Below are 14,281 nucleotides of genomic sequence, written 5' to 3'. Positions count from 1 at the left end.
TCAGTTATACATATACATATGTTCCCATATCCCCTCCCTTTTGCGTCTCCCTCCCTCCCTCCCTATCCCACCCCTCCAGGCGGTCACAAAGCACCGAGCTGATCTCCCTGGAGCACATACTTTTAGATGTGAATGTTGACTGCTCAATTTCTAAGAAGAATGTATACACACATATAGGTACAAAACATTTATGTATATGTAAATATTAGACCTATATAAACTAATCTATATTATCCATAAAATGAGGGGCCCTTGATAATGGCTAACATTTCTTTTCAGTATTTATTGTGTTCCAAGAACTGATAAATTCTTGCATTGTATGAATTTTCTCTTTTAACCCTCATAGCAACTCGCTGAGAGAAGTAATGTTACCTCTTTATTATAGATGAGAAAACTGAGGCAGAAACAGATAACATGCTCAAGAGTACTCAACAAGTAAATTTTAGAGTCAAGATTGGAACCCAAGTTCTCAAGGTTTAGATCCCTTACTCTTAGTCACCAAGCTATATACTGAGTAAGGAGATGAAAGCTGAAGCCATTACCTCATGCTCAAGAAGTTAGACAGAAACTTAGCAGGCATGGTTGAAAGAAAACAGGACTTGGAGTCGTAAGTCCAGAGCCTGAGTTATGAAATGAATTCTCCTCTCATCTAGATATAGGTTTGTTTTTAGAAAATGAAAAAGATCACTGCATATTTTGATGGTTAATTTCTGTACTTAATGATTACAAAAGAATGGAATTTTACCAGGGAGCTATTTTGCAATGACATAACATATTGATTCAAAATCAAACCTTTATTATAAATTCTTGATTCAAAAGCAAATCTTTATTAAGTCTCCGTTGCATCAGAAGTCTTTCCCATTCTTCATTTCTTTTAAAACCCTTTCCTGTCTACTCCTGGCCAAAGCTTGAAGCCTAATTTAACATTTGGAAATAAAATAATGAAATAGTCATAACACAGCAATGCCAACGCCTACTGAAATGGAAGCTCTAAATAATTTTTCAGATAATTTAGGAAATTAAAAATATTTACATCATAGATGCAAAGAGAGAAGTTACTTGTGTAATAAAATAAATGGTGAGACAAAAAGTTTCTGGTCAAGTAGATTTGTTTAAATATGAACACTAATTTGAGCTCTATCCCGGTGCTAAAACCCAGTGACAGGTTGCATACAGTTTCTAAAGGGATAGTTCAGTGCATTGGGTCAAATTCATGCCATAAAATGTGGTATTATTAGTAGTACTAGAAGACAGAGTGTGACTGTCTTCTTTGGGACATAGATAAACACCCCAAGTTAGACAATATCAAGGACAAGTTATGTAGAAGATGATATTATCTCAGTCCTTGGAACATGTCATCCAGGATTGAACAAGAGGTAGATTTATTATGAAGTACATGAAGCCAGAGACAGTAAGCAATGAGTGGTAGTTGGTTAAAATAGACAGGTTTTAGAAGTAGAGGCAGGGATGTAGAAAACAAACATAGGGTTACCAGGGGATTGTGGTGGGGAGGCTAAATTGGGAGACAGGGGCTGAAATATACACACTGCTATACATAAAATAGATAACTAATAAGAACCTGCTCTTCTTATTAGCACAGGGAACTCCACTCAATACTCTGTAACGGGCTATTTGGAAATGACTCTAAAAAAAATAAAAGTGGATATATGTATATGTATAACGGATTCACTTTGCTGTACACGTGAAATTAACACAACACTGTAAATCAACTATATTCCAATAAAATTTATTTAAAAAATAGGTTTTAAGAACCATAGTCAGGGAGCAGTGTGGATTGGAAAGACCTGGCAAGAAATATTTCTGCATCTTCAGACAATGTTCCCCAAGCTGGCTATTGCAAGGGTGAGCATTTAAGAGATCTTTGACCTAAGGTGGACAGGAGATTAACAATCTACCCCAATGTGCATGAATTATTCTCCTCGGTGCTATCAGAAATCAGATGGCATCCTAGAGCAAGGGTCAGCAGATCTTTTCTGTAAAGGGTCAGATAGTAAATATTTTGGATTTTGTGTACCATACCTCTCCATTGCAACTGCCTATCTGCTGCTGTAGCACAGAAACAGCCATGCACCATACGTTAATGAATGGGTGTGGCTGTGTTCAAGCAAAATGTTATGTACAAAACCAGGAGTCAAGCGAGATCTGATCAGTGGGCCAGAGTTTGCAGACCCCAGTTCTGGGTCAGTGTTCACAGCTGAATGAGTCATGAGGCCTTAAGTTCCAGTTCTCATTGTACTACTTTCTACCTGGGTGAACTTGGGTTCATCCTTTTATTTATATGGGCCACTATATTAGTCAAGCTTCTCCAGAAAAACAGAACCAACAGCATGTGTATATAATGTGCCCATATATATTGATAGATCTAGATCTAGATATCAATATTGATACCTAGATCTATATCCATATCTATATAAAGATAGAGGAAGAGAGAGAGAGATTTTAAACAATTGGTTCACACAATAATAGAGGCTTGGTCAATTCAAAATCTGCAGGTTAGGCTGTCTAGAGACTCTAGGAAGAGTTGCAGTTCAATTTCTGTAAGTCTTCTGGCAGAATTCCTTTTTGCGACAGGGAGGTCAGTCTTTGTTTTATTAAGAGCTTCAACTGATTGGATGAGGCGCACCCATACTATGGAGGATAATCTGCTGTACTCAAAGTCCAACACCAATTTAAATATGAATTTCATCCAAAAACACCATCACAGAGACTACTCTGGTGGAGCAGTGGTTAAGAATCCGCCTGCAAATGCAGGGGACACAGGTTTGAGCCCTGGTCTGGGAAGATCCCATGTGCCGTGGAGCAAATAAGCCCGTGCACCACAGCTACTGAGCCCGTGCACCTAGAGCCCATGCTCTGCAACAAGAGAAGCCACCGCAATGAGAAGCCTGCACACCACAACAAAGAGTAGCCCTCGCTTGCTGCAAATAGAGAAAGCCCACGTGTGACAACGAAGACCCAACGCAGCCAAAAATATCAATAAATAAATAAATAAATAAATAAATAAATAAATAAATAAATAAATAAAAATTGTAAAAAACACGAAAACACCATCACAGAAATATCCAGAATAATATCTGACCAAATAACCGGGCATGGTGGCCCAGACAAATTGACATAGAAAATTAACCACCTAAGACACAGTTTTGTGATCTTTTACTGAGAAATTTGACTTATCTGAACTATTTTGATAACTAGAAGATACCTTCTAGAGGTAACACCCTCAGGTTTTTACATGGTAGGCAGCAGAGGGAAAGAGCCCATTTGTCCAGTCAGATGACACCTAAAGGATAAAATTCTGTCTTCTCTTTCCAACCCACAAGGATGAATGCCAAAAATACATCACTTATATCTGCTTTAGCTAACATAGGATAGGCCTGGAACAGACCTATGCTCCCAGTAAGCCTCATGAAATGCTATTTCATTAAGGGGAGACTTTACTTGCTAAGATTAGAAGCAAAAGAGAGTGGTGGATGAAACACTGCCCAAGGATATAAGTTCATGCAAGGAAGCAGGAGAGAGAATGGGTATCCGAAGATGTGCACTCTAAGCCAACACTAATTCCAAAGCATCAGGTTATAATTCAGGGAGCACAACTGCTGGGGTTTTTTCCCCCCTCTTTTTTTCCCCCAAAGAGGGACAAATCAAGCATACTGACAAAGGAAGAGCATTAGTCACCACAGATATATTCCTTTTTAGAGGTGATCTCGCAAATAATTTGGCTCAGTGTAGACTATGATTTGGTTCCAAAAACCATAAGCTAGAGCATTTCATTCCAGGTCCCTCCTCAAATATCCATGATAGGTAGAAATTTGGCATCAGTAGTTCTTGAAATCTCCCCAGGTGATTATAATATGCAACCAGGGCTGAGAATCTGGAGATGTAGAGAGAATTTAAATTCAACTTTAGTTAAACAGTAAAACAAGCTCTGACTCTACTGGCTGGAGCTAGAAAAGGGATATGCATTTACTGGGATGAGAAGATAAAGAAAACCAGGGAGTAAATCAAATGCTTTACACCTGTGCTTAGCTAATTGTTACTCAGATAATTCAGACAATCTTACAGCACCTGAACCCTGAAATTCCTTAGTTCTGTTTAAAAAAAAAGGAACTCTTCAAGTAACTGAACTCTGAGAATCATGTAAATCATAAAGAAAAAGAAGAAATCTTATTTTTTGAATTAGTTGATTTCATATATACTGTTTCACTTTCATGATATTAACTAGTTAGCTTTCTTTCAATTTTATGTTTGAGGAAAGTAAGGCTTTAAAAATCTCAGTAATTTTCTCAAGGTCACTTGTTAAGGGTGTGGTAGGGAGCATAATGGCTCCTAAAAATGCCCTCACCCTAATCCCTAGAACCTATTAATATGTTACCTTACATGGTGAAGAGGACTTTGCAGATATGACTGAAGTTATAGACCTTGAGATAGAAAGATTATCCTGGATTACCTCATGGAACAAATCTAATTGCATGAGTCCTTAAAAGTAGAAAACCATTCCCAACTGTAGAAAGAGAAAGAGAGAGATGTCCTAATAGAAGCAGAATCAGAGAGATTCAACATTTTGGGTTTTGTAGGTGGAGAAAGGGGACTCTGAGTCAAGGACTACAAGTGACCGCTGGAAGCGGATAAAGTCCAGGGAACAGAAACACCCCTAAGAGCCTCCAGAAAAGAATGTAGCTCTGCCAACACATTTTTTTTTCTTTTTTAACCATCTATATTGGAGTATAACTGATTTACAATGGTGTGTTAGTTTCTGCTTCATAACAAAGTGAATCAGCTATACGTATACATATATCCCCATATCTCCTCCCTCTTGCATCTCCCTACCACCCTCCATTCCCGATCGCACCCCTGTAGGTGGACACAAAGCACAGAGCTGATCTCTCTGTGCTTTGTGGCTGCTTCCCACTAGCTATCTATTTTACTTTTGGTAGTGTATATATGTCCATGACACTCTCTCACTTCATCCCAGATTAAGCTTCCCCCTCCCTGTGTCCACAAGTCCACTCTCTATGGCTGCGTCTTTATTCCTGCCCTGCCCCCTAGGTTCTTCATAACCATTTTTTCTTTTTTTTTAGATTCCATATATATGTGTTAGCATACGGTATTTGTTTTTCTCTTTCTGACTTACTTCACTCTGTATAACAGTCTCTAGGTCAATCCACCTCACTACAAATAACTCAATTTCATTTCTTTTTATGGCTAAGTAATATTCCATTGTATATATGTGCCACATCTTTATCCATTCATCTGTCGATCCTGCCAACACTTTTACTTTACTCAATTGAGACCAATGTCAGACTTGTAAGGTATTCAATTGACATTGTTTTGAGTCACTATATTTGTGGTAATTTGTATGAAAGCAATAAAAAACTATTACAGGGGTCCTACAGGAGCCAGGCTATATATTTATACTTAAGTATTTCTGAAATGAATTTAACCTTGTGATTGACAGCAGCAGCAGCTTCCAAGGGATCCCACCACACACCTGAGGCAAACGCAGCCTAATACAAAGCAGTGACAGCAGCAGGTCACTGCCCCACACTTGGGGTAGAGGGGGACTCGATCTACTGTAGCAGCAGCATAGCCTGAATGGGAACCCATCCTCCTGTGGCACTAGTCCCATCAACATTAGTCTAATCTGCTAGCACCTGCTGCACCAACAGACCCAACATATACAAACCCTCCAACTCAGCAGCATTAAGTGAGCCAGACTCAGTGTTTCCTGAAACTCATATCCAATGGCACTGGAAAGCCCAGATATCACCTAATGTTATGAAAACATAAAAAAAAAACAATAACAGAAGACTGGGAACTTCAGAAAGAAAAGGGGAACAATGGAATGGGTGAAAACAAATGGGGTATATATAAGAGACTATCATTAGCCTCATGAGTTTCTTAAATACTATCTGATGGTCAAAGCAAATATTATGACACCATCTGATGTGGCTCTCAATGTAGAGAAAGGAAATACTACAGAAAATCATACTTTAAAACTGGGGAATATTAAGAGACTAAATGGAAGTAAAATTTTGGAACTTCACTTGAAGTAATAAAACACTGATTCCAGTAGGCTATGGTAAGTTACATATGTATACTGTGATGCCAAAAGCAACCACTAAGAAAACTATACAAACAGTATACACAAATAATTATAAATAAATTAAATTAAAGTGGACTTATTAAAAAATGTTTAAGTAACCCAAAATAAGAGAAACACAGGATTGAGAAACTAAGGTAAAAGACAAAACAAAAAATAAAATGGTAGACCTAATCTTTAACATAGCAATAATTACATTAACTGTAAATGATCTAAATAACCAAGTCAAAGACAGAGATTGGAAGAGTAGATTAAAAATTCACAAGCATGATCCAACTATATACTGTCTATAAGAAGTTTACTTTAAACATCATGATATAGGGAGTTCAAAGTAAAAGGAAGATAATGATATATCATGTGAACGTTAATCAGAAAAAGTAGGAATGGCTATATTAATATCAGATAAAGTAGACTTCAGAGCAAAGGAAATTATTAGGGGCAAACAGGGTCATTACATAAAGATAACAGGAATAATCCACCTAGATGACCTATTGATACTAAATGTGTGTGCACCAAACAACAGAACTTCAAAATACATGAAGCAAACACTGAAAAAGTAGTAAAAGGAGAAAATTTTAAATCCACAATTATTATTTGAGACTTCAGCACAGCAATTTATAGAACTACCAGAGAGAAAAATCAGCAAGAATATGGAAGAAATGAAAACATCATCAATCAATAGGATATAACTGACATTTAAAGAACACACTCAGTAACAGCAGAATACATATTCAAGTGTCCATGGAATATTCACTCATATACTATATACTGGGCAATAAAAAGAACCTTAGCAGATTTAAATCATAATGTGCCTAAGTGTTGGATGCTAAGACTCAGAGGTTTTCTTATTTCTTTCATTTATATATTCATTAAAAAAATTAGCAGATTTAAAAGAATTAAAATCATAGAGTATGTTCTCTAGCCATAATGGAATCAGACTAGAAATCAATAACAGAAAGACAACAGGAAAATCTTCAATCATGTGAAAACTAAACATCACAATTCCCAATAACTCATGGGTAAAAAAGAGAGCAGCAAGGAAATATTTTTTACTGCATAGAATAAAAGAAAATGGAGATATAACAGATCAAAGTTTGCAGAATGAAGTGAAAGCAATGCTGAAAGGGAAGTTTATAGCACTAAATTGGGAAAGAAAGTATTTCAAAGCAATAATCTAATTTTCTATATTACAACAGTAAAAAAGGAAGAGGAAAAAACACTAAACAAGCAGAAAGAAGGAAATAATAAAGATGAAATAGAAATCCATGAAACTGAAAACAGGAAAATAGGGGGGAAAAATCAATGAAACAAAAGGCTGGTTCTTGGAAATAAACAATCTAATCAATAAAGATCTAGCAAGACTGATAAAGATAAAAAGATGGATGGCACAAATCACAGATATCAGAAATGCAACCAGGGATACCATGACATATCCTGCAGGTTAATGAGGGACAAGTTGTTATGAACAAGTCTACATTATAAATTCAAAAATGTAGATGAAATGGGCCAATGCTTCTACACTCAAAACTACCAAAACTCAGCCAAGATGAAATAGATAATCTCAATTTTCCTGTAACCATTAGAAACACTGATTTTTCATTTAAAAACTCCCAAAAGGAATATTCAGGCTTAGATGTTTCACTTTTACCCAAGACATAAAGAATTAACACCAATTTTACATGATTTGATAAGAAATAGAAGTAGAAGGAACAGTTCCTAATTAAATTTATGAAGCCAGTATTACCTTGATACCAAAACCGGACAGGGATAGTATAGAAAGAAGAAAACTACAGACCAATATTTTTTATGAAATTGGCTGTAAAAATCCTCTGCCAAATATTAGCAAATTAAATCCAGAAATATATAAAAAGAATAATATACCATGACCAAGTGGCATTTATTCTAGTTATGCGAAGTTGGTTAAATATTTGAAAATCAAACAATGTTATCCACCATATCCAATAGATTAAAGGGAAAAGTCATGTGATCCTATCCAATAAGGCAGAGAAAGCACTTGACAAAATCCAATCCCATTCATGATTGTAAAAAAAGAAGAAAAAAGAACTCCAAGCAAACTAGGAATAGAAAAGGAACATACTGAAACTCATAAAGATGATCTACAAACAACCTATACCGAGATTATATTTAACTGTGAAAGACTGAATGCTTTCTCTGTAAGATCAGAAACAAGGCACGGATATCTGCTCTCACCACTTTTATTAAATATATTACTGGAGGTTCTAGTAAGAAAATAAGCAAAAATAAATAAATACATAAATTTAAATGTTAAAGTGTTAAAAAGTTCATTTAAGAGATAAAAGGACTATTCCTACTATGTTGAATAGGAAGGAATATATCCTACTGAATGTTGAAGAGTAATATATCCTATTATATTGCCTAAGGAAAAGTAAAACTGTCTGTGTCTGAAGAGGAGATGATAATCTAAATGGAGAAAATACCAAGGAATCCACAAAAAGCTTGAGAAATAATATTAGTTTGTAAATGTTTTAGAGTACAAGATCAACACAGTTTTATCACATTATATATTAATAACAAATGTGTAGAAGCTTAAATTAAAATATGTGATGCCATTTACAACTGACCTAAATAAATACTTAAATACAAGCCCAATAAGACATTTATAGGACCTCTATACTGAAAATTACAAAATGCTGATGAAGAAAAATTTTAAAGTCCCAAACAAATAGGGAGACATACCTTGTTCATGGATTAGAAAACACAACATAATAAAGATGTCAATTCTCCCCAAGTTAAGAGGCTTAACACAATTACTCTTAAAATGCCCTCAAGGTTTTTGTGGATATAGACAAGCTTTTTCTAAGATTTGTATGGTAAGAAGAGGCTGAAGAATAGCTAAAACAATTTGTAAAGGAAGATTAAAATGGGAGGAATTAATCCACCCAATTTCAAGACTTCGCAGTAATTTTGGAGGGTAGATACATAGATCAATGGAATGGAATAGAGAACCCAGAAATAGACTGACATAAATACATTTAACCTGTTTTTGACAGCAGTGCAAAAGCTATCAAGGGGGCCTCCCTGGTGGCGCAGTGGTTGAGAGTGCGCCTGCCGATGCAGGGGATACGGGTTCGTGCCCCGGTCTGGGAGGATCCCATATGCCGCGGAGCGGCTGGGCCCGTGAGCCATGGCCGCTGGGCCTGCGCGTCCGGAGCCTGTGCTCCGCAACGGGAGAGGCCACAGCAGTGAGAGGCCCGCATACCGCAAAAAGAAAAAAAAAAAAAAAAAGCTATCAAGGAAGAGTAGACATTTCAAAACATGGTACTGAAACAGTTGGACATCCCTCGACAAAAACAAACAAAAAATGAACCTTAACCTAAACCTCCACACCTTACACAAAAATTAAATCAAAGTGGATCATAATCTTAAATGTAAAAGCAGGACATTTGTAGAAAAAGAAATAGGAGAAAATCTTTGGCATCTAGAACTAGGTGAATAATTCTTAGACTTGACACCGAAAGTATGATCAATAAAAGCAAAAACTGATAAATTGGATCTCATCAAAATGAGTTAAAAATGCTTCATAGAAGATCCTTTTAAGTGGATGAAAACTCAAATTACACAGTGGGAAAACATATTTGAAAATCCCACATGAGACAGATGACTTGTATCTATAATATACAAAGAACTCTCCAAACAACTTAAAAAAATCCAACTAGAAAATAGGCAGAAGACAGGAACAGACATTTCATGGAAGAGAATATACACATGGCAAAGAAGCACATGAAAAGATGCTCAACATCATTAGCATTAGGGAAATGCAAATTAAGACCATAATGAGATATCAGAGAATAACTAAAATTATAGTGAAAACATCAAATGCTGGCGAGTATGTAGAAAAGTTATATCACGTCACTGGTGGGAAAATAAAATGGTTTAGCCACTCTGAGAAACAGCTTGACAGTCTCTTTTAATCCTAAAAGTAGATTCACCCTACAACGCAGTAATTGTACTCTTGAGCATTTATCCAAAAGAAACAAAAACTTAATTAAGTTCCCACAGAAACTTACACATAAATGTTCAGAGCAGTTTTATTTATAATAGCCCAAAACTGGCAACTACCCAAATGTCTTTCAATGGATGAATGTTGAAACAAATTGTGATAAAATCTTATGATAGAATACTATGGAGCAACGAAAAGGAACAAATTATTAATATATGCAAAAATTAAAATGAACTTCAAGGGAATGATGCTGAAGAAAAAATTTTTAAAAGCCAATCTCCGAAGATTAAGTAATTCATGATTATGTTTACATATTATTCTTAAAATAACAAAACTGTGGAGATGGAGAACAGATTAGAAGTTGCCAAGGGTTAGAGATGGGGGTAGAAGGTACAGTGGGGAAACTTTGTGAGGTTTTTGTGGTCCCAGTACAAATAATACAGCACTCTTGGTTTTAATCCCTAAAGATGTTTAAAAACAATTCCTAATAAGAATTGTCCAGATATTTAGCAATGGCAGCAGATTACAGGTATAGCTCCCCAACATGACAACTTCAAAAGAGATTGTACTAATTCAATGCATATGTTAATTTTTAAAAGGCCAGTCACAGTACTTAAATGGTATATATCTTAACGATATTATTCTAAGTATCTAGCTATACCAGATGGACTAGCAGGATTTTCTGTACATTCAATCTTATTTAAGACAGTAAATCTTATAATAAGACAGTTAAAAAAAGAAAAAGAAAAAAAAACAAACCTCAACTACAGTTGGATATTCTCATAGGAAGATGAGGTGAAAATATGTAGCAGTGGTTCAAAAGCTTAAGCAGTGGCACCTAAATTTGGCTGCATATTAGAATCATCTGAAGCACTTTTTAAAAACCCTCACACTGACTGTTGGTCATCCTAGACCAATAAAATAACTTTAAATTTCCTCAGACGATGCCATTGTCTAGCCAGAACTGAGAACCAGTGGACTAAGCAGAAGGGGATGTTCCTACAAAGATTTCTTAACAATAAGTCCTTTCACCCAATCAGATTTACCTTCCCACAAAGGGGTAAAGAAGGCTAGATGTTGTCCATACTTGCTTAGCTTTAATTAGCACTTGTGACTTGCCCAAATCCTAGATCATGTTTCCCCTAAATTTCATGTTATTCCCTAAGTTTTTCAAATCCAGGGCTAAGGGGTTTGCCAGGATGAGATTTTAAGTATTCACACAGGGGAAGTCCCTGGCAAACCAGGAAAGCGGTCACTCTACAATGAATTGTAAAGCATCCTAAATAACCCTGCCACTGCTCCCAGATACTAGTCTGTGCCAACCAGTGGAGAAAAGGCATTCTCCATTACTACCACGGCAAATGCTGCTGTACTTGCCTTGGCTACTCCCTATCTTTTCCAGGCGTCACTCCCCTTAACCTGCTGGTGGACGCTTTGGCCAGCTGACAATGCAGATATTTTCAAACTTTAAGGTGAATAAAAATCATATGGTGGGCCTGTTATAACAGAGATCACTGAGCCCCTCTAGAGTTGCTGATTCCATAGGGCTGGGATAGGGCCCTAAAACTTGAATATCTGACACATTATCAGGGGACGCTGGTAAAGCTGGTCAGGTTGTTACCGAATGCAGGTTCATGTGTCTGAAGCACGGTGAGGCCAAACAAACCTAAAGGTTGGAGTCTGGAGAAGAGAAAGGTTTATTGCAGGATCGAGCAAGGAGAGGGGTGGTCCGTGTTCCAAAACCCCTGAAATCTCCAAAGGATTTCAGCAAAGCATTTTTAAAGGCCAGGTGAGGGAGGGACATCCCAGGGCATGTGATCAGCTCGTGCACAATCCTCTGACTGGCTGATGTTGAGGCCACAAGGCAGGTAACATTATCCATCCTTAGGTGCCAGAAGGTCTGGGGGCTACATGCTCATGATCATCAAAGAGTTCATTTCTTCCATTGGGTGGTGGTTTTTAGCATCTGAAAACTCAAGAAATATGCCTGAGATACTATTATCTGAGTACTTCAGAGAGAAACTACAATAGAGGATATGGTGGATGGGTCTGTCCTAGGAAGGCCCCATAGGGAACTGCTTGGTTACAAGGTGACCATACTTTGAGAACCACTGCTCTAGTGGCTTGGAATGTTAAGAAAGTAATGGAAGAATCCCTTCCCAGATCTAGATTCTAGTATCACCAGCTATTTTGGTGGGAGGAAGGGTAAGTTTTGTCCTTGCTTGGACTTCTTGTTCATTTATATCAAAGCCTATTTGAGGCAGTGTGTTCGGCAGTCCTGCAGATCTGTCTTTTGCTTCAACAGTGTTTGGAATGAACAGACCCAGGGACGCTCCTTGCTCCAGCCCCCGACCACCCTCCAACCTTTCTTCCTTTCGCAACCTTTGGAATCAGACACTCAGCTATCCTCAGCCTCCAGGACAGGCCAACACCAGTTTTTGAGCTTAGCTCCTTATCACTGATCAACCACGAGTTCCCAGGTTCGTCAGAATTATTCCACCGAGGTGGAAGCCACCGCCCACCGCCTGTTCAACATGCATCTGTGGACACTTACCTCTCTCTGAGCTTCTATTTCGACAGCAACAATGGGACTCTGGACAGTATGGGCCACATTTTTTGCCAACTGGCTGAGGAGAAGTGTGAAGGCGCCCAGCGCCTCTTGAAAATGCAAAACCAGTGCTGCGGCCGCGCCCTCTTCCAGGATGCGCGGAAGCCTTCTCAGGATGAGTGGGGTAAAACCCAGGATGCTGTGGAAGCCGCCATTCTTAGGGAGAAGAATCTGAACCAGGCACTATCAGACCTGCGTGCCCTGGGTCCTGCCCGTGCAGACTCCGAGCTCTGTGACTTCTTGGAGAGCCGCTTCCTGGAGGAGCAGGTGAAACTCATCCAGAAGATGGGCGACCACCTGACCAACCTCCGCAGGCTGGCTGGTCCGCAGGCTGTGCTGGGCGAGTATCTCTTTGAAAGGCTCACCCTCGAGCCAAACAGGAGTCTCTGAAGTCCAGCCGTGTCTGAGGAGACCCTCTGGCGTCAGAGCTTCTGCCTGAAGCCCCGCTCTGCAGCCACTAGGCAGCTTTGTAACCGCCCTGGAGCCCTCTCCCAAGCCTTGGACCAAATGGAAACAGTAACGCTTTTTGCAGAAGGAAAAAAAAGCCTATTTGAAATACAAACAGAATAAAGCAAAAAAAAAAAAAGAAATATATACATATATTCACGTTCTTTTAACATATGAATTGCCCCACTTTATCTGTGTGAAATAAGTTTGTTCCCATTATTGGGCTGGTTCTCAAGCTTTGCTGCTCGTTTGAATTACCTAAAGAGCTTGGAAGAAAAACATAGGTGTCTGGGTCCCAGCCCCAGAGATTTTGATTCAGTAGGTCTAGGGAGGAGCCTGGGCACGGGGAGGTCTCAGAGTTCCCCAGGTGATTCTAATGTGCAGCAACTTTGTGAACCACCTCTTGGCTTCAATGCAGCTAGTCATCAGATATTAAATCTAAGACACATGGACTACTAGTGCGTGAGCTCTGTTGCTAGGTGTATTCCATTTTCTTCCTCCTGGAAGATTCGTGCCAGGGAAAATGATTGATAGTTGTGTTACTTCTCTGAAATGGATGGAAATTTCCAATTAGCGTGAACAGGGGAGGGTGAATGGGTGAATGCAATAAGGTGTATCATTTACGTATTGCCCTATGTGTATGGCTAGAAGCTTTTGCAACTGAGGTCTGCCCTACTTTTCATGCTAATGGTAATGCTTGTCCTCCTAATGCAGCTGTAAACCTTATAAGCCCATAGGTAGACAGCATCACAAAATATTTACCCCTCCCCACTGGCCCACTCTCAAGCTTCACTCCCCTTCCCCAATACACAAATGTGCATCAATGCGCTTGAGACCAATATCAACATACTGACCTTCAATTCTTCTACTTTGCAGCTTCCCTCTTCTCAGGAGATGTCAGCATTTAGTGCAAGGACAAATGCTTGCCTCTTGAGGAGTAATGTAGACAAAGCCTCCAAGAGACAAATAGGCCTCAGGGAGGGGGAAAAAGTCTTTCAAAAAGGTTGATGCCCAGAGGAGGCATTTTCAGTCATCTCAGCTTAGAGGTCAAATATCCAAAATTAAAAAGGTTAAAAAAAAGAAGAAGAAAGCAAGGAAGAAAATAAGGAAACAATTTTCTTAT

General features: G+C 38.3%; 1 pseudogene across 1 annotated transcript; it reads left to right on the top strand.

Moving 5' to 3' along the window:
* Positions 1-11,727: 11,727 nt before the first annotated feature.
* LOC309801732 (ferritin light chain-like) lies at positions 11,728-13,101 on the top strand (annotated as a pseudogene). The gene is made up of 2 exons: positions 11,728-11,753; positions 12,577-13,101. The product of its transcript is annotated as a ferritin light chain-like (transcript).
* The last annotated feature ends 1,180 nt before the right edge of the window (positions 13,102-14,281 follow it).

The sequence above is a fragment of the Mesoplodon mirus genome, assembly GCF_964341445.2.
Source record: "Mesoplodon mirus genome assembly, contig: SUPER_3_unloc_5, whole genome shotgun sequence".
NCBI classification, from domain to species: Eukaryota; Metazoa; Chordata; class Mammalia; order Artiodactyla; family Ziphiidae; genus Mesoplodon; species Mesoplodon mirus.
Note: the sequence above shows the minus strand (reverse complement) of the source record. Positions and strands in the feature narration are given on the sequence as shown.